Below are 23754 nucleotides of genomic sequence, written 5' to 3'. Positions count from 1 at the left end.
CAACAGTAACAGTATTAGTAGCAGCAAGAGCAGTAGCAGTAACAACAGTAGTAGTAGTAGTAATTGCAGCAGCAGCAGTGATCAATAGTAGTCAACAGCAACAGTAGTCAATAGCAACAATAGTCAACAGCAGTAGTAAGATCCAGCAGCAGCAGTAATAATAGTAGTAGCAGTACCAATACTAGCAGTAGCAGCAACACTCAACAGCAGTAGTCAGCAGTAACAATAGCTGCAGTAGTCAGCAGCTGCAACAATACTAGTAGTCAGCAGAAGTAATAATACTAATAGTAGCAACTAACAATCAGTCAGTAGCAACAGTTAGTAATAGTAGTGGTAACAGCAGCAGCAACAGTCATCAGGAACAGCAATAGTACTAGTAGTAGTTACAATGCTGGTGGTAATTGCAGCACCAGCAGCAGTCAACATCAGTAATCAGCAAATTGTTGGGCAGGAACAGTACTGATAGTAGCAATACCAGGAGCAGCAGCAAAAGTATGAGTAGTCAGCAATAGTAACAATACTAGTAGTAGCAGGCAGTAGCAGTAACAGTACTGGTAGCTGCAGCAGCAACATATTAGTAGTAACTTAAGCAGCAGCAATACTACTAGTAATAACAGCAGCTTTTATATTATTCTTTAAGATTCATCAAGCACTTGACTTTTTTTAATCTTCATTATAGTCTGGGAGTATGGTACTGTTATTGTCCTTATTTTGCAAATAAGGGAGTTGAAGCAAAGAGAAGTTAAAGTATTTTTCTAAGATAAAACAGCCAATAAATGCCTGATGCTGAACTACAACAGGTTCAGTGTTCTATCTACCATAGCACTGAGTTACTTAGATGAGTTTCAGATGGGTAGAACTTATATGGAGGCAGGTTCCAGCTCAATATATGTAAGGATTTTATAATATTTCAAATCTCTTCAAAATGAAATAGGTTTTCCTGGGAGGTAATGGTCTGGAAGGAAGCCATACTTCCTGGTGGGGAGCTGTGTTGGACGATTTATGATTTCTAAAGATTTCAAGGTTCTCTCCATACTAGCCTAGCAAAGTCCAATCAGCAGCATTGAGCTTTACTAGTCAACTGTCTGGCTTTACCTTAAAAACAAGTTGTTTTTCTGACCTTTTTGAGATTTTGAACTTACAAGTTTTCAACTTACAAGTTGAAAGGGAGAGTATTGAAATCTAGTGCTAAGGAAAAGAAGATCAGTCAGGCAGTCTTGGATTCTAACTTTATCTTTGCTTTTGATCCCCCTTCTCCTCCCCTCTGTCCTCCCACAGGGGTCCTTGGTGGATGTGAGGATTCTCAACCCTCAGTTTTACTATCTGTAAAGTAGAGTTATTGGTGCCTGTCCATTGTGGGAGGACAAAAATCCTAATCTTCAAAAGAGAGGCAATATAATAGTTTCAGGTGGGAGCACTTAAAATTCTTTGTTGTTATAATAAATGTGATGAATTTACCCTTAATGATCTGCTTTGAGAGCACAGATGAGAAAATGGCCATAAATACTTCCAGCTAGGACTGGCCTCTCTGGTTTCAGTAATGCTGAAAAAATGGCAATTAAGTTAACCAGCCCCAGGCAGTCAATCCATTAACTCTTCCACAGCTAGCCACACTCCTCCAGAGAGCTCCATGCATTCACATATACCCTTTTAAACAGCTTTCCTGAGCCTGAGACAGGAATTGATTGTCTCCATCTCCTAAATGGAGAATCAGAAAAGCACCAAGGTTAAGTGATTGGCCAAGTCACCCAATGAGTCAGCAGTCAATTAATATTTCACCTCCCAAGAGTCCCCATCCACTCAGAGTTTGGGCTATTTCACTGAGGACATTATTATGTCCTGTTCTTAGACTGGTCCTTAAAGACCTGTGGTAGAATACTGTTTAACTGTTCCCATTATGCTGCTGGAACTTTTGATCATCACCATCATTGGTCCAGAGAACATGAGCATGGTGACTAATGCTTATGCCACTTGATGGGATGATTGGTAATAAAGACCAGGGCTAGCTGGGGATAGTAGATCAAAACTCTGCCCACACCCATTTTGATCATTAGAGGTGCCTTTAAAGAAAAATATATTACTAGGAAATTTGTACAGGGACAAATACCAGAAAATATATTTAGGAGCAAGTTTCATGAAGGAAATTATTGCTACTATTTTATTTGGAAGGGACTTGAGATACTCTCCCTTTTGTGGGAATATTTTAGGGTAAACATCAAAGCTGCTTAATAGTTATACAGCATTTTATATTTGTTTTATTTAAATATAATTGGTAGCTACTTAGGGAAATCATTTTAATCACAAGAATAAGAAAAGGACTTTTGGTTTTTAGAATAGGATTGTGGTAGTGGGCAAGAATAAGCTCCTCACCAAAAGCAGCAAAAAAGGAGCCAATAAGAAAGTGGTTGATCCCTTTTCAAAGAAGAATTGGCATTATATAAAAACACTAGCTATATTTAACATTCACAATATTGGTAAGACATTAGTTATAAGGAGCCAAGGAACAAAATAATAGCCTCTGATGGTCACAAGAGTGAAGTTTTTGATGTGAGTCTTATGCAGAATAAGGTTGTTTTTTGCAGCTAAGTATTGAATATGTTCAAGGTAAAAAAAATGTTTGGATAATTTTCAAAGAATAGACAAGATGCATTCTGGATTAAAAAGCGAATTATTAACTATTAAACCATTAACTATTAAAACAATCATGATTGAAGCCCATCTTGATGTCCAAACTACTAATGGTTACTTGCTCCACTCTTTTGTGTTGGTTTTACCAAAAAGTGAAACAACTAGATCTCTTATGCTCAGCACTAACAGGACCATTAATTCATAAGAAAATAATGGAAATCATGACTTGAGAGGTACAGGCAAATGACTTAAAGGAACTTATCAATTCTAGACAGCATTGGAAAAGACATAGAAAAGACTCTGGTCCATTTACCTTTTCCATGGTTTATGTGTTCGAAAAGTCAAGATGCTCAAGAAGCCCAAATTTGAATTGGGAAACATCATGGAACTGTATAATGAAGATAGTGGCCCTGGAAAACCTTCTGAAGATTAAATAGACACAAAATTAGAAATGATTCATATCTATGAACTACCAGTTCAAGAATCTGTTAAAATAAGAACTATTTAGGTTGAACAATTAAAAAAATCATTGTGATGGTTTTCTTAAGACTGATAAATCAAAATGGCAGTAATTGCTGCTTGGAAAGTTTTTTCATAAATGGTCTGATATTACCCACTGAAAATGTATAATTTCTCTAAAAATAAACTTGCTGTAAAATCATAAAATAAAGAATAAGGAAAGAGAGAATGAAAGGAGAGAGGGAGAAAGAAAGGGAGGAAGAAGGAAAGAAGGGAGAGAGGAAAAAAAGGAAAGAAGGGAGGGAAGAAAGAAAGAAAGAAGGGAGGACAAAGAAGGTAGGTAAGGAAAGAGGGAAGGAAGGAAGGAAGACTTGAGAGAGAAGAAACATTTGTTAAAGGCAAGGAGGGAATGAAGGAAGGAAGGAAGGAAGAGATGGAGAGAGAAGAAACATTTATTACATGCTTACTATGTGACAGATACAGGTATTATTAAGATGTTATTTTCCTATTCCCTATTGCCTCCAGGTTTAAGGACAAACTTTTCAGCCTAAAACTTAGAACCTTCCACATCAGGCTTCATCTTGATTTCACATTACTGTCCTTCAAACTCTCTATATTCTATCTCTTTCCTAAAATTGGTATTCTATTTCTGGTCATCTTGCATTCTCATTTCTACCTCTTAGAATCCTGATTGTTTTTTAAAGTTCAGCTCAGGTGACATCTTTCCCTCTCCCCTCAAAAAACTTCTTTCATCCTTCATAAAGTGACTCATAACTGATCAATTGACTGACTGGTTCATGATTTGCCTGCATGCTCTATCCATAGACTTTGGACAAAAATGCCCTACAAGGCACCTCCTGTGTCCTGGAGAGCTGAAGGACCCTTGATTGGCACCCAGGAAGAAGAAATGAACAGACTCATAATACTGTCAGCTAGTTGAGTGAAATGAGCAGAACCAGAAGATCACTGTACACTTCAACAACAATACTGTATGAGGATGTATTCTGATGGGAGTGGAAATCTTCAACATAAAGAAGATCCAGCTCACTTCCAGCTGATCAATGATGGACAGAGGTAGCTGCACCCAGAGAAGGAACACTGGGAAGTGAATGTAAATTGTTAGCACTAATATCTGTCTGCCCAGGTTGCATGTACCTTCGGATTCTAATGTTTATTGTGCAACAAGAAAATGATATTCACACACATGTATTGTACCTAGACTATATTGTAACACATGTAAAATGTATGGGATTGCCTGTCATCGGGGGGAGGGAATAGAGGGAGGGGGGGTAATTTGGAAAAATGAATACAAGGGATAATATTATAAAAATATATATATATATAATAAAAAAAAATACTGTCAGCTAGTAGACAGGATAACAGGATTATAATAGGAATTTCCTGAGGCTCTTTCCCTTTCAGAAACAAAATTTTGCAACAGTAATCAAAACTAGAATCTTGACTTACTCAACAACTATTTATTTATTATATTGGACTTTTTCTCCTAATAAATTTAAGTTGACCAATATTCAAGTTCTACCCATTATATATCTATCAATAAACACATATACACATGTATGCATATACATGTGTGTAGATAGATATACATATATTATATTGATATAGCACTTTAAGATTTACAAAGAATTCTCTTCCCAACTGTTTTTGCAGATTATTTGCTCATTGCAATGTCTATTTCATAGAATGTGTATGTATGTCTGTATGTGTATATTATTTATTATGTATGTATATAAATATACATATATGCGTACGTACCTGTATCTATCCATCCACACACACATGCATCTACACATACATACATGAATTCACCATCTACTTATAACCTATGATGCCTTACATAATACAATCAACAACACCCTTGAGTTTCTGACTCCCCACATAAAATTGGGTTTTTGTGGGATTAGATTAGATCAGACCAGGTGTGTATGTATGTATGTGTGTGTGTGTGTGTGTGTGTGTGTGTGTGTGTGTGTGTGTTCTGGAAATTTATAGACTCCTTCTTAAAATAATACTTTTTTAAATTCATAAAGTAAAATACAAAAAAATTATAAAAGTTTAAGTAAGTAAAGATATGATTTGCTTCTTCCCACTCAAGTTCACAGATCCCACTGACAATCATTCCAAGATAAGGACTCCTGGATTGGATTATATCTAAGATCATTTCTATCTTGAAATCCAGTAATCCAATATTTAAGTTAATATGTAAATCATATTCAAGTCATTTCAATTTAGCAAAGATCATTTTAAGACCTTGAGCCTAGGTCTGTTTCACTTTGACTTTATAATTTCAGTATTTAAAACAGTACTTGGCATACTATATGCTTAATACTTGGCATAAGTATGCTTAATAAAAACTTTTTATGCGCCTTTTTCTTACTTATGACATGCCTCCTGCTATGATCAAGTCATTGTTAAACACTGAGGAAAATAAAAACAAAATAGTCACTACCCTCAAAAAGCTTGTATTTTAGGGAAGGAGATGATATAATATTTAAATAGATGTGAGACATATATATATATATATATATATATATATATATATACATACATATATATATGTCAGGGTAATTTGAGGTAGAAAAGAAAAAAAAACAAATAGAGAGGGAAAGAAGACCTTGTGGAGGTGTCTGAATAGAGTATTGATAATACTAATAGTATTATTGATGATAATAATATCCCACATCTATATCATGCTTTAAAATTTGCAAAATACTTACATACTTTATCTTATCCCTCACTTTGATATTATAAGGCAAGTGTAACAGATGTGATTATTTGCATTTTACAGATGAGAAAACTGAGGCACATAATAGTCAATGTCTTGCCCAGGTTCACAAAGTTAATGACTGTCTGAGGTGAAATTCAGACTTGGAATCCTCCTGACCTCTAGTTCAGTGCTTTAAATTAAATCTGTCAATAGTATGAATTCTAGGAATTAGAGAGAGTGTTAGCAGGCTATATTGCCACAGTCCAAGTAGATTATATTGAGATAATGGGCTGAAGGTAAAAGTAGTGGAAAAAGAGTAGAGAGGACAGATATTGATAAATCGAACCAATAAATTAAAGTTTGCATTTGGGTTAGGGTGTTTGTGAGCTGAAGGCTTGGCCTATGAGATGCTGAAAAAAAATGATACAAATGGCAATAGAGATATGGTTAATGAGGGCATTAAAGAATTCCCTCCCTCTCCATCATTTAATAAAAAAAGAAATCTTGCCAAAAACAGTGGGAAGAAGTGAGAAAAGTTTCCATGACAACCTCCAACTTGGTACCTCTAAAGAATTCCTTTATCCATTTGAAAAATTTGCTATGATTTACTCTTCTCATAGTGACTATTTGTGTGTGTGTGTGTGTGTGTGTGTGTGTGTGTGTGTGTGTGTGTGTGCAAGTACTTAAAGATTTTAAGAAGAAATCTATGATGAATCCTCTAGAGATGGAGATGGATGTGTAGTGGGAGGAATGTTGTGAAACTGTTCAGGACTTTTCTATATATCCTGAATGATGAGAGAAAATTTGATTTAGGAAGAGGTCCTTTGGGTTGGGGATCCTGGGAAATCCCTAAGGAGTGAAACAGCATACTATATGACCTATCTTCTCCTAGGATTCTTATGATTGTTAAAATTAGATAACATTTTGGAAAGCACAGTGCCTGACACATATTAAGAATTTTATAAATGTTTGTTATTATTAATTATTATTTTATTATTATTTTTGTTTTTGTTGCTGTTCTTAAACTAAATGGGTCAATTATCACCACCATTATTAAGTATCGTATAAAAATGCTAGCTAGAGCAATCAGACAAGAAAAAGAAATTGATGGAATAAAAATAAGCAATGAAGAAATATTTTTCTTTGCAGATGATAATGATGTTATCATTTGAGTACTCTAAGGAATTACCTTTAAAATAATTAGTTGAACCAATGAACAACTTAAGCAAAAATAAAGAATATAAATTAAACCAGATAAATCATCAGCATTTCTATAAACTACCAACAAAACCCTCTATGAATAGACAGAAAAATTCCACTCAAAATAATTACAGGCAATATAAAATACTTGGGACTCTACCTGACCAGACAAACTCAGGGATTATTTAAACACAATTACAAAACTCTTTCCACACAAATAAAATCATATCAAAACAATTGAATAAATATTAATTGAGTCAATATAATAATTTTTTACTTATTCAGTGCTATACCAATTGAATTACTAAATAGTTATTTCAAAGAAATGGAAAGAATAATAGGTAAAAAAGATTATCTGAAAGTATAAAAGGTAAAAAAATGTCAAAAGAATCAATGAAAAAAAATTAAGAAAGGGGTCTTAGCAGTTCCAGATTTCAAACCATTTTACAACTTGTTAATCATCAAAATAATCTGGTACTGGTTATGAAATAGAGTTGTAGATCAGTGGAATAGATTAAGTATATAATACACAGTATTAAATAACCATAATGTTAGATAATCTGAAAGAACTAAGCTTTTTGTATAATATTTCACCACTTGATAAAGCTTGCTAGGAAATCTGGAAAGCAGTTTTGTAGAAATTAAGTATAGACCCACATTTCACCCTAACTACCTACATAATGTCAAAATGGAAAATTGATTTAGACATAAAGGATGATATAAGTAAATTAGGAGAGCATGGGAAAGTGTACCTGTCAGGTATCTGACACAGTGAATAATGGAAAAATTTATGACCAAATAAGATTTCAGAGGGATTATAAGAAGTAAAATAGATAATTTTGATTACATGAAATTAAAAAGCTTTTACATATATAAAGCTAATGCAATTAAGATTAGGTGAGAACAGGAAACTGGGGAAAATGTTTGTTGCAAGTTTCTCTGATAAAGGCCTCATTTTTCAAATACATAAGAAACTGAACTAAACTTGTTAAATAAAATCATTCAACAGTTGACAATTGATCACAGGGTATGAACAGTTCTCAAGTACATTTTTTAATTGACGCTTTTTATTTTCAAAACACATGCATGAATAATTTCTTAACATTAACCCTTGCAAAACCTTGTGTTTCAATTCCCCTACCCCCTTCTTTTACCCACTCTCCCAGATGGCAAATAATCCAATATATGTTAAACATGGTAAAATATATGTTAAATTCAATACATGCATAGATATAGAAACAGTTCTCAGTAGAAGAAACCAAAGCTATTAAAAGTCACATGAAAAAATGCTCTAAATCAGTACTGATTAGAGAAATGCAAATGAAAACAACTCTGAGATACCATCTCAAATCTATAACATTAGCTAACATGGTAGAAAAGGAAAATGACATATGCCGGAGCCAGTCCAACCATTCTGGAGAACAATTTGGAACTACTTCCAAACTATAAAACTGTTCATACTCTGTGACCAGCAATCTCACTACTAGATTTATGTGACCAAAAGAACAAAGAAAAGGAAAAAGGGGCTATTTGTACAAAAATATTTATAGATGTTCTTTTTGTGATTTCAAAGAATTACAAACTGAGATGTCAATCAGTTGAAGAATGTCTGAACAAGTTGTGGTATAATATGATGGAATACTATTATGCTATTAAAAATGAAAATCAAGAGAATGTTAGAAAAACCTGAGAGGCCTTACATGAACTGATGCAAAGTGAAATGAGCAGAACCATGAGAACATTGTATACAGTAATAACAATATTGTACTAATCAATTGTGAAAGACTTAGTTACTCTTAACAAGACAGTGATCTAAGACAATGCAAAAGGACCTATGATAAAAATGCTATCCAACTTCAGAAAGGGAAAACTGATAAAATCTGAATGTAGATTGAATAATATTTCTTTTTATTATCTTTTATTTTAATGTTTTATTTTGATGTATTTTGTTTTGCAACATGGGTAAATGAAAATTATTTTTTTCATGACTTCACATGTATAATCAAAATCAAACTGCTAACTTTCTCAAGGTGGGGAAGGGCATACTGGAGGGAGATTATTTCAAACTTGAAATTTTGAAAATTATTGTTAATTTTTTACATGTACTTGGGCAATATCTAATAAAATAAAGAAAAATCACTTAAAAATGGCAATAGCCCATTGTGAAAAAAAACGAAATGATAAGAACATCATTCAACAACAGCCCTATATTGAGTACCTATTGTGTGCAGAGCATTGTGAGTGAACATAAAGAAAAACTGTGGAAGAGTGCTGAAATTAAAATGAGTGCTTTGGAGTTCAAATCCCAGATCTGGTGCTCAAAGACAGCCACATATACACATCACTTCCTGTCATGGACTTCAGTTTTTCATTTGTAAAATGTAATGATTTATACTTGTAGAATTTAACTTTGTATTACACACATAGAGAATCTTATCTCTGACAAATAAATGGTAGCTAGGTGATTTTGGAGAGATTTTTTTTATCCCTCAACATTCTGTATAACTCTCAAAGACTTTTCTGAGACTTTACATTCTATGGAGGGAAATGAATTAATAATATCTTAAATGGTTAAATAATAGTATAAGAGATTAATAATGATCATAGATAAGTAAGAAAGTAGAGTTAATATATCACCTTTAGGAATTATTTGTATAAACTAATCATAGAATAGGATTTGAGGCAGATAGGTGGTATAGTAGGTAGAGTGCCAGAGTTAGGAAGACTCATTTCATTGAGTTCAAATCTGTCTTTGAATATATACTGCTGCATGACCCTGGGCAAGTCACTTAATAATGTTTACCTCAGTTTCCTCATCTGTAAAATGAGCTGGACAAGGAAATGGCAATTGCCTCCCATATTTTTGCTAAGAAAACCGCAAATGGGCTCACAAAGAGTTAGATGACTGAAACAAATGAACAATCAAATGACCTAATATTTACACGGCACTTTTTCAAAGTGCTTTTTTTCTTGTATTCTTATAACCACCCTGAGATGTAGGTGCTATTGTTATTCTGTTTTCACAGATGAAGAAAACAAGCGCAAACAGATATCAAATGACTTGTCCATGGTCACACAGCTAATATGTATCTAAATCTGGGTTTGAAATTAGATCTTTTTCTATCCCTAAGCCATCTAGTTATCTTAGGTCCTCCTTATCCTTCATGTCAGGAATTTCAGACCCATTTTACAGCTGGAAGAACTAAAGCTCAGAAGAGTTAATAGGTTTACCAATGATAACAAGCTTAAGAAGTACAAAGCTTAAGTTTTTCTGATTCCAAGTTTCATATACTACTTTTTATACTAAACTGATTCTTTCTATGCCCTGTGAAATACCTACAGACTTCTGAGCTGAAATATCCCTGAGACAAAGTCCTTTCATAGCTAGGATTCAGGACCCATGTTGCTTATCTCAACCTACAGGGATTTTCTGCTACACAATATGTTTTAAGGAGTCTTAAATATGGGCCTGTAGTAACTTTGGCATACTAAAGAAGGCAGATATCATGAAATCTCAAATGAAATGATATTTCTGTTGATATTGTTCCCTCTGTAATGCAGAATCTATTAGTGAACTTGGTTTATCTGTGTCTAATATATTGGCATTTAGGACAGAAATGGGAGGCTCAAGGCAATGTAGATCTGTATTATATTGGCAATAGGATTGCTATGATACAAAACCAGAATCAAATTTGAAAATATGAGGAATACTGATGCTCTCCATTGGTTCATTTTCTCTTTATTCCAAGCAGCTTTTCCTGCCTCTGGACTCTTTCTCCAATCCATCTTACTTGCTTTTACTAGATTTGTGCTTCTATAACATTTTTATCTACTCCTCCCCATAACAATTTTTAATAACTATTCATTGCCCTTAGGATAAAATCTCAGACTACTTGGACTGGCATTCAAATCCTCCTTTCACTGGAAATCCTTCTTCTTCACTTCTGCCTTTTGGTTTCTCCGACTTCTTTCTAATTTCATTAACAACCACAACCACCACCACCATCAATACTACTAAGCAATACTTTCTACAAGAAATATTTTCTCTGTCCCTTAATACTGATGCTTTTCTCTGAGATCATCTCCAATTTATCCTTTATATCGTTTGCACACAATTGTGTGAATATTATCTTTGCCCCATTAGATAGTGAACTTCTCAAAAGTAGGAAAAGATTATTTGGGGGGATAGACTCACAGCTTAGCACAGTGTGCCTGGCACATAGTAGGTGCTTAATAAATTCCTGTTGGTTAACTTGACTTTTGCATATTTCACTCTGTCATTAAAATAAGTTTTAACTTCATATTTGAAAGGAAATTCTACTTATCTCCAGTATAGTCAAGTAGGGTACCAACTATTCAGAACTCAGTCATCTACATTATCCTAATGCACCTGAATTGTATTCAAGTAGAGTAGAATATTGTCAAAGTCTCAAAATCTTCCTGTTACTATATCTCTAGGACTTTCTTGAACCCTGCTTCTCCTACCATTGAGACTTTATTTGTTTTTCCAATTACACTGGGTGGAGATGTAAAGAAAAAGAGAAGGGAAGAGAACAAACAAATCTCATTGATTGAATTTGTTAATTTACCTACTAAGGTAAATTTGGGCAGGAAGAAAAGAGAAGACAGTCTATCTCAGCAAGGAAGAGTGACCCCCAAATGAATACTTATCTCATACAGTAGTGATATTTCAGTAGTAGTTCAATGCCTATTCATAGAGAATTCTGGAGGATTGTAGAAAAAATTCTCATTCAGGTAGAGATTCAACCAGTAGTTGTTTCCATCTCTGAGGTTCTAAGGCAGGGCTGAAAGAGCCAACTATATGAAAGGAAATAAATGCATTTTTTTCTGTTGGCTGGTCTCTGACTCTCTGGGGTTGAGGTTGAAGACTAAGTTTCATAATCCCTTTGCAACAGAGACTGATGAAAAGAACCAACTTTCTTGAAAAAAACAATGGAAAAAATCAAAGACCAATAAATATTGATATTTGGAAAGCACCAAAAGGGTTAAAATATCCCTCAGAGAAATTTAAATACACTTAGTAAGAAAAAAACCACACTCTATAATTAGAATTATTCAAATGTAAGTAAATTGCCTCAACATATTGTTGCTTTCTCACAGTGGTCCTCAAACTTTTTAAATAGAGGGCCAGTTCACAGTCCCTCAGACTGTTGGAGGGCCGGACTACAGTAAAAACAAAAACCCACTCTGTCTCTGTCCCTCAGCCCATTTGTCATAACCCAGTGGGCCACATAAATATCCTGAGCAGGCCGCATCTGGCCCACGGGCTGTAGTTTGAGAACCCCTGTCAGCTAGAGGTTTTAGGCAAAATATTTGTAACCATCAGTTAAATATCTTATAAAGGGATTTGGGTTTAGTTATGAATTGAACTAGATTTCTTTGAGATTCTTTTTTACTGTTATATTCTGTGAAACTCATGACTGAGGGAAATGTAATTACCAGACAGTCTGTCATTGGTCTTTGATCAGAAAATAAAGAATTGTCTCGACAAACTAGATGAAATGATGGGGAGAGATAACCAACAAGCATCAAACTCATTGGTGAGTTGGGGAGTGTCTACCCAAGCATTTGAAGACTTTTCTAGGCTGAATGGATAGATGAGAACAATTTATTTTGATAGCCATGAAGATGGCAGAAGCAGGTGCTGAGGAGTGCTTAGAGGTTGATCAGACATAGAAGGCATCAAGGGCACCTATTGCATCCCAGGTCATCTTACTGACTTTTGTCCTGTTACTATATTTCTACGACTCTGGAAGAGAGGGTAAGACTGGTGACTTTGGGCAGTGCTGCCTCTCTTAAATCCAGTTTACAAAAAAGTCAATGTATCATCCATCATTCATCATTTGTTTTGGTCCTAATATTTGTTTCCGTCTTCTCTGAAAATGAAGGATGAACAGCAAACAATAACAAATATTTACTATTTTTACTATTAGAGTTTCAGGATACTTAATTCTAAGTTCCTATGGCCTCTGATACACATACGTATGAGAAAAATGAAGGATGGAGATATTGCTGACCTCATGAGACAGAATCATCATTACTTTTATTCGATAAATTTTGTTGCATCCTTTGGTCATTGACCTTGCTTGATACATTCATGGAGTCACACACTCACTATATTCATAAGCTCCAGGCAGCTTGTAGTCTAATGGACAAGTTTTTTTCAGGGACACACATAGCACAAAGATACAGAAACTATCAGGAAAAGCAGGGCAGATTACTATTCTGTCAACCACACATGGTCCTACTGCGCGGCCTCACTTTCCATCTTGTTAATTTAACCAGGTATGATAGTAGAATAACAGTATAATTACCGATGGGGAAGTATGATCCTAGAAAATTGAATTCTTGTATTTATAAATTGGCTACAGGTAGACATAGAGGGAGAGAGAAGTTGATGGTATAGTTAGGTAACAAATGCTGCCTTCCTGACCCAAAAGATCAACTTGCTACATCACCTATTACCAACTTTTATGGTTTTTCTTGGAAAGGGGAGTGAGTTCTGGTCTCAATTAATTTTACCTTTTGGAACTTTCAAGAGCATATTCCTCTAGCAAATTTTTAATTAAAGTTTTAATTTTTAATTTTTTTTATTTATTTGAATTTCAAAGTTTTGAATGTTTATTATTCATTTAATACATTTAAAAATTGTGAATTCATATATGTGGTATATATACCTAAACATATATGTATACACATATAGTTTTATATATATATGTGTGTGTATGTATGTATTTATCACTTGTTATACACATACTATATATTACCCATTAAACTCTTCATTATTTTGCTTTGTCCTGGCCTTTTTGTGAACTCCTTTATATTTTCTTTTGGGAACTTAAAGTGCTTTAATAATCCTCTTTTTTTTTTTTTTTTTTTGAGACTGGGGTTAAGTTACTTGCCCAGGGTCACACAGCTAGGAAGTGTTAAGTGTCTGAGATCATATTTGAACTCGGGTCCTCCTGAATTCAAGGCTGGTGCTCTATCCACTGAGCCACCTAGCTGCCCCAATGATCCTCTTTTTAAAAAAATGGCATCATTCTTCTCCCTCCCCAACAATTAAAATCAGAGAAGGGAACAGAGAATCATTGTAATTAATTGATAAGTCAAGAAAAAAAAAATCACAAAATGGCCAGGACCATAAATATATGTTTCTTTTGCAAACTGAGTCCATCAGCTGAGCTTCATCATCTAGTCCTCAAAAGATATGGTTCATTTTTTAGATAATAGTCTTTATCATAGTTTATTATCATTCATAAATATTATTAACATGAACAAATATTAATCATTATGGTAATTTTTGTTGAAGTTGACCTATTTGAATTGACTTTATCACATTACGCATGACCCTACCTTGAAGCCATTTCCAGTGATCAATCTGTACATATATTGCTGTCTCAATAAAACAAAATTCCTTTTAATTTTCTTTATCCTGAATTCTGCTTCATTATTCAAGGTGAAAGCTCACATGAAGAAGTTTCTTTAAAAAAATAATAATAATAGCTTTTGATTTTCAAAACATGCAAAGATAATTTTCAACATGCATCTCTGCAAAATCTTGTGTTACAAATTTTACTTCCTCCTTTACCCCTCCTACTTCCCCTAGATAGCAAGTAATCGAATATATGTTAAACATGTTTCCACATTTGCCATGTTGCACAAAAAAAAATCATACACAAAGGGAAAAAAGTGAGGAAAAAACACAAAATAAGCAAATAACAAAAGAGGCAAAATATTATCTCATGAAGAATTTTCAATGGAGTAATTTATTTTTTGTTTGGATTATTCTCATTTTTTAGGGATCATGTTACTTGTGATAACAAGATTTTTTTTTTTTTAATTCTAAGGTCTTTATTTTCCTCCATTCATCCAGAGTTTTTTTTTTAATTTTTTTATTAAAACTCTTGATTTATATTTTTCTTGTGGAAAATCCATTTTCCCCCCTTTGAATCTCTGCTCACATACTATGAAATTTCCCCCTAATTTGAATTTTTGAAAATCTCTTAATTTTTATAGTATTGTAGTAGGCATTTTCATTGGTTTACCTAGATCTATAGCCTTATTTATTGTTTTAAGGCTTTGTGGGCAAGTCAGAATCCATCCCTTGCTGCTCTTTTGGATGGGGGGTTGGTGCAGATCTATCCCTGGATCTCCTGGTTTCCTCATCTAACTTCCATCTCCCAGGGTAAAGCTCTCACTCTTTATGACTCTTGTATGTTTGAGGTACAGAGTATTGGATCTTCCTTTTTTGGAACTTCAGAACAGTTGATTTCTCACAAATCAAGTAATGGACCAACACTCTATATTCTTAATGTATTTAACAAATGGACAAAAACCGAATAAATGAATGAAATAAAGAATGAATGACTGTCACAATATTACTGACGATTTGAATAAAGACCAGTATTTCTGAATGTGGATCAAAACATTGCATATGTCAGCTCATTTCCAAATGACATTGATGTACAAATCTATTACCCTTCCCCCTTTTTGCTGTCCCCAATAGCAGTTTTGCTTCAAACAAGTAACCTCTATTGAATTCAGGGAACAGTGCCCTGAGGAAGTGTCTTATTCTGTAGGCCTATTTATGACAATAACATTTTGCTGATTGGAGTATTGAGAAACATTTTTCAGCCAGGAAGGGGAAAAATGATGATTATCTCTTTCTATTGTTTTTATTAGTGATGAGGGTTGGGGTCCCTTTAAGATTCCTAATTGCCCAACCCATGACTGACCTTGATTCACAAATTCTGGTCAAAGGCACCCTTTGAATATCCGGGCCCAGCCCCCCACTCTCAGCTCAGCTTCTCCCATCCCTCACCTGATCTGGGCTAACTGGCCCTCCAGAACTGGGTACTGCCCATCGTCTTTTGGGTATAAAAGAAATAAGCTGGAACGCCCTCATTGCAGGAGCCTTCCCAGCCAACACATGGTATCCTTCCAGCCGTGTAAGGGTCCCTGCCCGCCAACGGCCACCTCTGGCCTGGCATCTTTCTAACTGAACTTTACTTCCAAGTTCCTACAATAAACCTTTTATTTATCAATCTAGGTTTTTGGGCCTGTAAATTCATTTTACAGGGGACACTGCGCCTCATGGAATCTATGCACCAACAAATGGGGTTCCCCCTTTCCTTTCCCTCATTATTAGTAGGTAGAAAAATGTCTTCTTCCACTTAGTATCATAGAATCACAGATTTAAAAGATATAAGAACCTTAAGGGTATCTAGTCCAATCCACTTAATTTACAGAGAAGGCAGCAGAGTTCCAAAGAAGTGAAAATATTTGTATCAAGCCATAGAAGTTGTAAATATTGGTCAAGGTGTGATATAAAGGAATTATTGAATAGGTGAATAAAGAGCTTATTGGATGAAAGAAAATTTATTAATTTTGTTTGTATATTGTGTATTATTTGTGGCGTGTTTACTAAATGTCAATTTCCATGTTCAACTCTGGGATTACAAAAGCAAGGAGGTGTCTAATCTCAAGAAACATATCTTAATGGATGTGAATTTAGACTTGATAAAGTTACTTAATTTAGCTTCACCCCTCCTTCCCACACACTTTGGGTTGTGTACAATGATTTAGCTCTTAATCCTATGATCTCATGACACCATTGATAGGGTAGCTCTGATGAGGGAAACTGGGGTTGGAGACCCCAGAAGTTACCTTGACTTTAACCTTATCTCTGCCTAGAAGCCTGATCCCACCTCTGTTAAGTACCACTAATTAACCTTTCTATAGAGTTCAGTTGACACTACCCATTTTCTATAGAGCTGAACTAAAGCTAAGTACTCCTACTTAACTTTCAATAGAACGGAATTAATGTTAAGTATTACCACTTAAGCTTTCTATAGATTTGAACTATCACTAATCAAACTTTCTATAACTTTACTGAAGCCTATTCAAACCCCGAACTTCTCTATTATCTCAAAAGCCCTCAAGACCTAACCCTGATCATATAACTACCAAAGGGGGCAGAAAAAACAGAACTCTCTAATCCCATCTGGGAGTTCTTGTCCACTGAGATCTCTAGGTGATTTAAAATAAACTTTTACTTTTTACTTTGAATTTGAGTAAATTCTTTTACTATACCTACGCTTGGTCTCACACACCATAAGCCTGGAAATCCCCAACAGCTTCAGAGTAAAGGAATAAACTTTACCTGCACCAAAAAAAAATTAATATCTGAATGCTTAGGTGGGTCACTTATAAGTGGGAAATTCACCAACCCTTTTTGGGAATAGTGGGAATGGGGTAGCCCCATTCTCTTAAAGAATCTAGCCTAATCTCCCTTGTCATAGCAGATTATTCCAGATCCTGACCCTCAAATTCTCTGGGGAACACAATAGGGAAACAGGAGGCCAGATCATGGTGAGTAAGGGAATCAGATCCAGGGAGTGGGATATAATGGGGAGCACCAACTGAGGGAATAATGTAATAGAGCATTGATTTCAGGTCAGAAAGACTTCAATTCAAATCTGGCCTCAGATGCTTCATAGGCAAATTGCTTAAACTTTTGGACCTCACTCTCCTAATATAGAAAAAAGGGGAAACTCTCATCAAAAGCCTCTCTAAACTCCTCTAGCTTTAAATCTGTGGTCCTATGAATAATCCCCTTTTCTATATATCTCTAGGTGAAAGTTACTGGTGCTTCAAATTAGTTGTAACATTATCTTGTCATAAACTCAGTTTTAGGAATCAGGGCCTTAGATATTCCTCTTGTAGACAACAAACTGTATACACTGTCAGGACCCCAGGATCATACCTTACTTTTTAAAGTGTTTATCAAGACCAATTAGGGAAAAGGTGTTAATAGAATACATTCTAGAAATAGAAACTGTTATTCACAGGGAAGCTTGTGCCCTGAGGTCCTCTTTAGCCTTAATAATAATAATAATTCCTTTTGCTTGCTTTCTTACACAGATATTTTGCTTATACTTTTACTATTCTGTATGAAAGGTGTGTGTGTGTATATATATGTATATATATATATATATATATATATATATATATATATATATATATATATATATACATATATATACACACACACACACACACACACACACACACACACACACAGGGTTCTATTATCTCTAGTGATGGAAATATAGGGAAAATTTCAGTAGTTTGTCCCAAGTTACATTAATTTCATAATGGAAATGGGACCTGAATTTTTTTTTCATGAGACTATACTGTTGTTTATTATAAATGAGTGAGGACTTTTGTGGCTCCAAAAAGGTACAGCAGCCACACCTGGGTAAAACCATCTTGGCAGATGAGCAAGATCAGGTGGAAGGTAATTTACAGGCCTGAAACTGTTAGTGAATTAGGAGAATGTCTACCCCAAGCATGGTGAAGGCTATCTCCTCTGAAATGGGCAAATGAGAATACTTTTTTGAAACTCCCACAGCTGAAGGAGAGTTGCAGAGTGCTTAGAGCCTGGTCAGACATCAAAGATGTCAAGGTCATCCACTGGGTTGTCTTAACTTTGGTTTTGCTACTGGACTTCAATGAGTCTGGAAGAGAGAGGTAGTTTGACTACTTTGTATAACTCTATTTGACTAAAATCCATTTCACTCTCAAGATATCACTCTTTGAAATCTTCAGTACTCTTAGAGAAGGAAGGATGAACCACAGCAACCAATGAGTGAAATGTTTTCAACAAAAGGCCCTCAAGGCTGAGATGCTACAGGAATCACTTCACAGTTTCCTGATTCTCAACTGAGTGTTCTAATCTCACACTCTGTGACTATATCTCCCTGAGTAAAGATTCAGGAGAACAATGTCCTTGGGACAAGTACTAAGAGGAAGGAAAGGAGAGAAAAGGAGTGCTATAGATGAATAATTACTGGATTTTTGTAGCAATACATTTAACACTGAAAGGGTCTTCAGAGACCATTTAACAGCCTCTCATTTTACAGCAGAGATGTGATATATATTGGCTAAATAATTTATTCAGGTGGCAAAAAATGGAATTGCAACCTTAGTCTTTGAATATAGTGTATGATCCCATGCAAGTCATAGTATCTCTTGGGGTAAGTGAAGAAGTTGGACCCCTTTGGTAATCTGGTAAAGCCTTTCTCAGAATAGTATTGAATTATTCAAATTTGCACTGCATATTTCTACTTGAGTTGGTATCAACGATCACATTTTACATAATTACAACTTTGAACAGCACAACTTTGAACACATACAATCACCTCAGAAAATTTGTTCTTTTCACTAATCTGGGCCTGATTGTAGTTTTAAATGCATAAAACACACATAATGATGGGGGTTGAGATCCCTTTAAGATTCCTTTCTGATTCCCCAACCCCCATGGCTGACCTTTGATTCACAAATCCTGGTCAAAAAGCACCCTTTTGAATTCCAATGATATCCGGGCCCAGCCCCCACTGGATCTGAGCTGGCTTGGGTTTTCCCTGTCCCCACTATCTGCTCAGGTTTCCCCAACCCCCACAAACAGTTTCTTTCTTATCCAAAACCCCACCAGGAACTTGGGGTATCACCCACAAGCCCCTGTTAGGTATAAAAGAGGCAGACTGGAGCTCTCTCTTTGCAGGAGCTCTTTCCCCCATGGTATCCTTCCGGCCATGTAAGGGTTCCTGCCCACCCAGCGACCACCTTTGGCCCTGGTGTCTTTCTACCTTAAACTTTACTTCTAAATCCCTACAATAATCCTTTTTATCAATCTAGGTTTTCGGGCCTGTAAATTCATTTACAGAGGACACTATGCCATAATGGGACTATCTTTGTGCCGACCAATTTTATTGAACTATAGTCATTGAATTACTTAAAATAAAAACAAATTCATAGATCTTAGATAACCAGATTAAAAACCCTAATTCTGCTATCTCTGAATCCTTTCCAATTTTAATAAAGGTGACACAGTGCAAAAGCTCCAGGCCTGGGATTAGGAAAACTCATTTTCCTGAGTTTTAATCTGGCCTCAGACATTTACTAGATGTATGAATCTAGGCAATTCACTTAAGCCTGTTTGTCTCAATTTCCTCATCTGCTAAATGAACTGGAGAAGGAAATGGCAAAAACACTTCAGAATCTTTGCCAAGAAAACTCCAAATGAGGTCACAAATGTCAGATGTAAGTGAAATGAGTGAGCCAAAACAAAAAGAAAAAATACCAGTTATATATAATATGAATATAATATATAATATAATATAAAATATAAGATAAGTGATTTTATGAAAACATGTAAAGTATTAATTAGTTTGTTATGTTCGAAAATAACCACTAAATTTGTTCCCCCCAATTAGATTCCAAGAGACCTGAACACAGGGTGTGTGATGAAATAGAAAGGAGAAAAAGGATAGTCTGTCTAGGGTGGGTAAACTTGGCTATATGCCCCAAATATCTGACAATTCCAGGATATTGGGGAAGGGTCAAAGAAGCAAAAAAGAGAAAAGCACAGATGGGGAGGTGGGAGGGCAGGGGATACAAACAGCTGTTTTACTTCCAGCATACCCCTGGTCCTCCTGACCTGGATCTGCTGTGGATGCCTTGGGTAAATTCCTCTTTACACATTAATTTCCTTCTGTGGAGCTAAAAATAGTGCTCACTCCCTCCTTTCAGGACCTGCCCACTGCATTTCTCCCTCCCTCAAAGATGTTGAGAGGCTTCCTGGGAATTGATAACATCTGTTAAGCATTCTTCACATCTTAGGCAGCATCTAAGGACTGTGTTTGATCCTTGCAAATCCAGGACAGTCATCCTTCATCTCCTTTTTCATGTGGATGGGGCTCATCATTCTAAATTCACCATAGTTCAAATTGGAAAAACTGGAGGACAGAGCAAGAGAAAATTGGATCTCTTTTCTGGGGGAATCACTCACTAGGATATGTTAGGATTACTAAGTGAGAACTGAGGTTTTCTGGACAATTACAAGGTGAGAACTCAGGTTGACTTGATAGAGGGGGCAAGCTCATTGGCTGGGGTGGTTCTTCCCAGAAGCCCTTGCATTATCCCACGCCCATTCTCTGGGAGGATAAAAAGAGACAGCGCTGGGCGCAGAGAAGAGATCGGCCTGGAGAAGGACAAGAGCTGGAGGAGATTCAGAACCAGGATTCAAGAGGAAGACTCTCTGCATTACATCAGGCCTGACGGGGCTCTCTGCAGGAAGGGAAGTCACTTCTTTGGACAAGAGTTAACAGCAACTACCTGGAGACAACGGTTCGTTACAGGAAGAAGAATCTGTCTGAGAGATTTGAGTAGACACAGCAGATCTCTTCCCAGAGAGCGATCCGGCAGCATCTGGAGACGACAGCTCACTACAATTGGCGCCCAACGTGGGGCAAGGACTTTTGCTTATCCTGACAAGAGGAGCTAGACCAGACCTTTGCAAAATGGCGCCCGAACAGGGACAGACACAGTCCTGATTCCAGTGGAAAAGCTTCCGATCTAGATCTCAGTCTCTCTGACCCAGAACCGTGAGTAACGAGGAAACTTTGTTAAAGATTAAGTGAGCGTGCTAATAGATAAATAAGGAACTTAACTTGTTAAGGGCTAAACCAGGAATCTCTTATAGCTGAAATGGGGCAGATGTTAGCTATATTCAATCCCTGGACCTCAGCCGACTCAACCTCAGCCCCAGACGCAAACTCAGCTCCATTCAGGAGTGGTACTATAGAGAGTATAATCAAGATAATTGAGGAGCAGAGTTTACTTGTAACCTGGGTACAGATTGCTAAACTCTTGGCTGCATTAAGACGCATATCCCCTTGGTTCTTAGAGGAAGAAAAGATAGATGTAGATAAATGGAAGCTAGTGGGATATGAAATGAAAGAATTTCAAGCAAAAAATGGGCCTCGTTCAATTTCTGCAGAAGTATTTTATATCTACAACATAGTTCAATTAGCCTTAAACTATCAAGCAAGTTGTAGGAGAAGGAAAAGTTCTAAAAATGAACAGAGGAGGAAGTGTGAGGAAAAAAGGAAAGATCAAGATCTTTCCCTAGAGCAAGAGGATTTAAATGAGGAATTATGGTATGATTCTCTTGAAGAAGCTTCAACCCTGCCTAGAGAACAGATTATTGACAGGCCCACATCAACCCCACCTTCAGAGATGGAGGAAGAAAGAGGGGAAGAGGCAGAAACACAAACAGAATTGCCTGTGAAGAAGCCTAAGCCTATGACAAGATTAGAAAAAGCATTGGTTAAAGCTAAGAGAGAAGGACAGGATATAAGTGATTTTATACATGCATATCCTGTGATTGAAAATACTGACTCTGTAGGTAAAAAAAGGAGAAGATATGCACCTTTAGATTTGAATACAATTAAGGATTTGAAAAAAGGTTGTACCCTTTATGGGGCTACATCAGCTTATGTCAAAATGTTACTAGATGGTTTGTCTTATGAAGTCCTAACTCCGAATGATTGGAAATCCATAGCAAGGACATGTCTGGAACCTGGAGAAAATTTATTATGGCTTGCGGAATTTCATGAATTATGTAAAATTCAAGTCAGATGCAATTTGGAAATAGGAGTTAACACACAATTCACTTTTGAGCACTTAGCTGGTGAAGGTCAGTATGGAGAGAATTCGGAACAGATTAATTATACCATGACAATATATGAGCAAATTGCTAAGGCTGCAATAAAAGCTTGGGGTGTCCTTCCTGGACAGAAAGATCGTGGAGAGGCTTTCACTAAAATACAGCAAGGTCCCAATGAACCTTTTGCAGATTTTGTGGGACGTTTGCAAACTGCTGTCAAAAGAACTATTGGAGAAAATTCAGCTACAGAAATAATGACCAGACATCTGGCTAAGGAAAATGCCAACGAGATTTGCAAAAGAATTATATGGGGATTAGACAAAGATGCTCCTTTAGAGGAGATCATAAGACGCTGTGCTACAGTGGGAACAAATGCTTTTTACACCCGGACAATGATGAATGTGGAAAGACAGGGTCCCTCCTGGCAAGGGCCTTCTAGAGAAACTCGGCGATGTTTTCAATGTGGAAAAATTGGACATCTAAGAGCTCAGTGTAAATATGGAGATAGAGTGAGAAGACAGGGTGAAAGAAGACCTAAAACCCCATGTCCAAAATGCAACAGAGGGCTCCATTGGGCATCAGAGTGTAGAATAATTCAGGGAAATGGGATGAGGGGCCCAGATCCAGGGCTCCAGGCAAAAAAGACTTGGGGCATGATGGCAGCTGATGTTACACCTAAAGAGCCTTTAGAAGGCCAGGACTCTGATTTAATCAACCAGCAGAAAAGCAATCACATGGCAGAAAGGGATTACCTGATAAGTGAGTCAAAAGGCAATCAGATTGCAAAAATGGATTACATTTGGGGAGAATATAGGCCTTTTAAACCAACAGGGCTGTGTCCAGTGCAAACAATTCCAATGTAATTGCCAGATGATGAGAAGAGATTTAGAAAGTGGTAAATAGAAGGTAATTAGATAGGTTAACTGCCTGGGAGAGAGGGTTTGCTTGTATTTCTTCAGCAGGAGAAGGAATCAGATGGGTGCCAACAAGTCATATTCGCCTTGTCCATCAGAGAAAGACAGAAAAAGAGAAAGGCCTCAAAATAAAGGAGAAGATCTAAGAAACATCTGACACTGAAAGAGCATGGATAATAAGAAGACTGTTAAAGAACTTTAAAAACCAGCAGGAATCATTGGACTTCCTCACACAAGATGAGAATAATGGACAATGGACTTATGGACATTTATAAATTTTCAATTTATGATTA

The 23754-nt window shown here is 36.1% G+C and overlaps 1 pseudogene; it reads left to right on the top strand.

Moving 5' to 3' along the window:
• Positions 1-388: 388 nt before the first annotated feature.
• On the top strand, positions 389-3136 carry LOC141547336 (small ribosomal subunit protein eS1-like; annotated as a pseudogene).
• The last annotated feature ends 20618 nt before the right edge of the window (positions 3137-23754 follow it).

The sequence above is a fragment of the Sminthopsis crassicaudata genome, chromosome 6 (assembly GCF_048593235.1).
Source record: "Sminthopsis crassicaudata isolate SCR6 chromosome 6, ASM4859323v1, whole genome shotgun sequence".
NCBI classification, from domain to species: Eukaryota; Metazoa; Chordata; class Mammalia; order Dasyuromorphia; family Dasyuridae; genus Sminthopsis; species Sminthopsis crassicaudata.
Note: the sequence above shows the minus strand (reverse complement) of the source record. Positions and strands in the feature narration are given on the sequence as shown.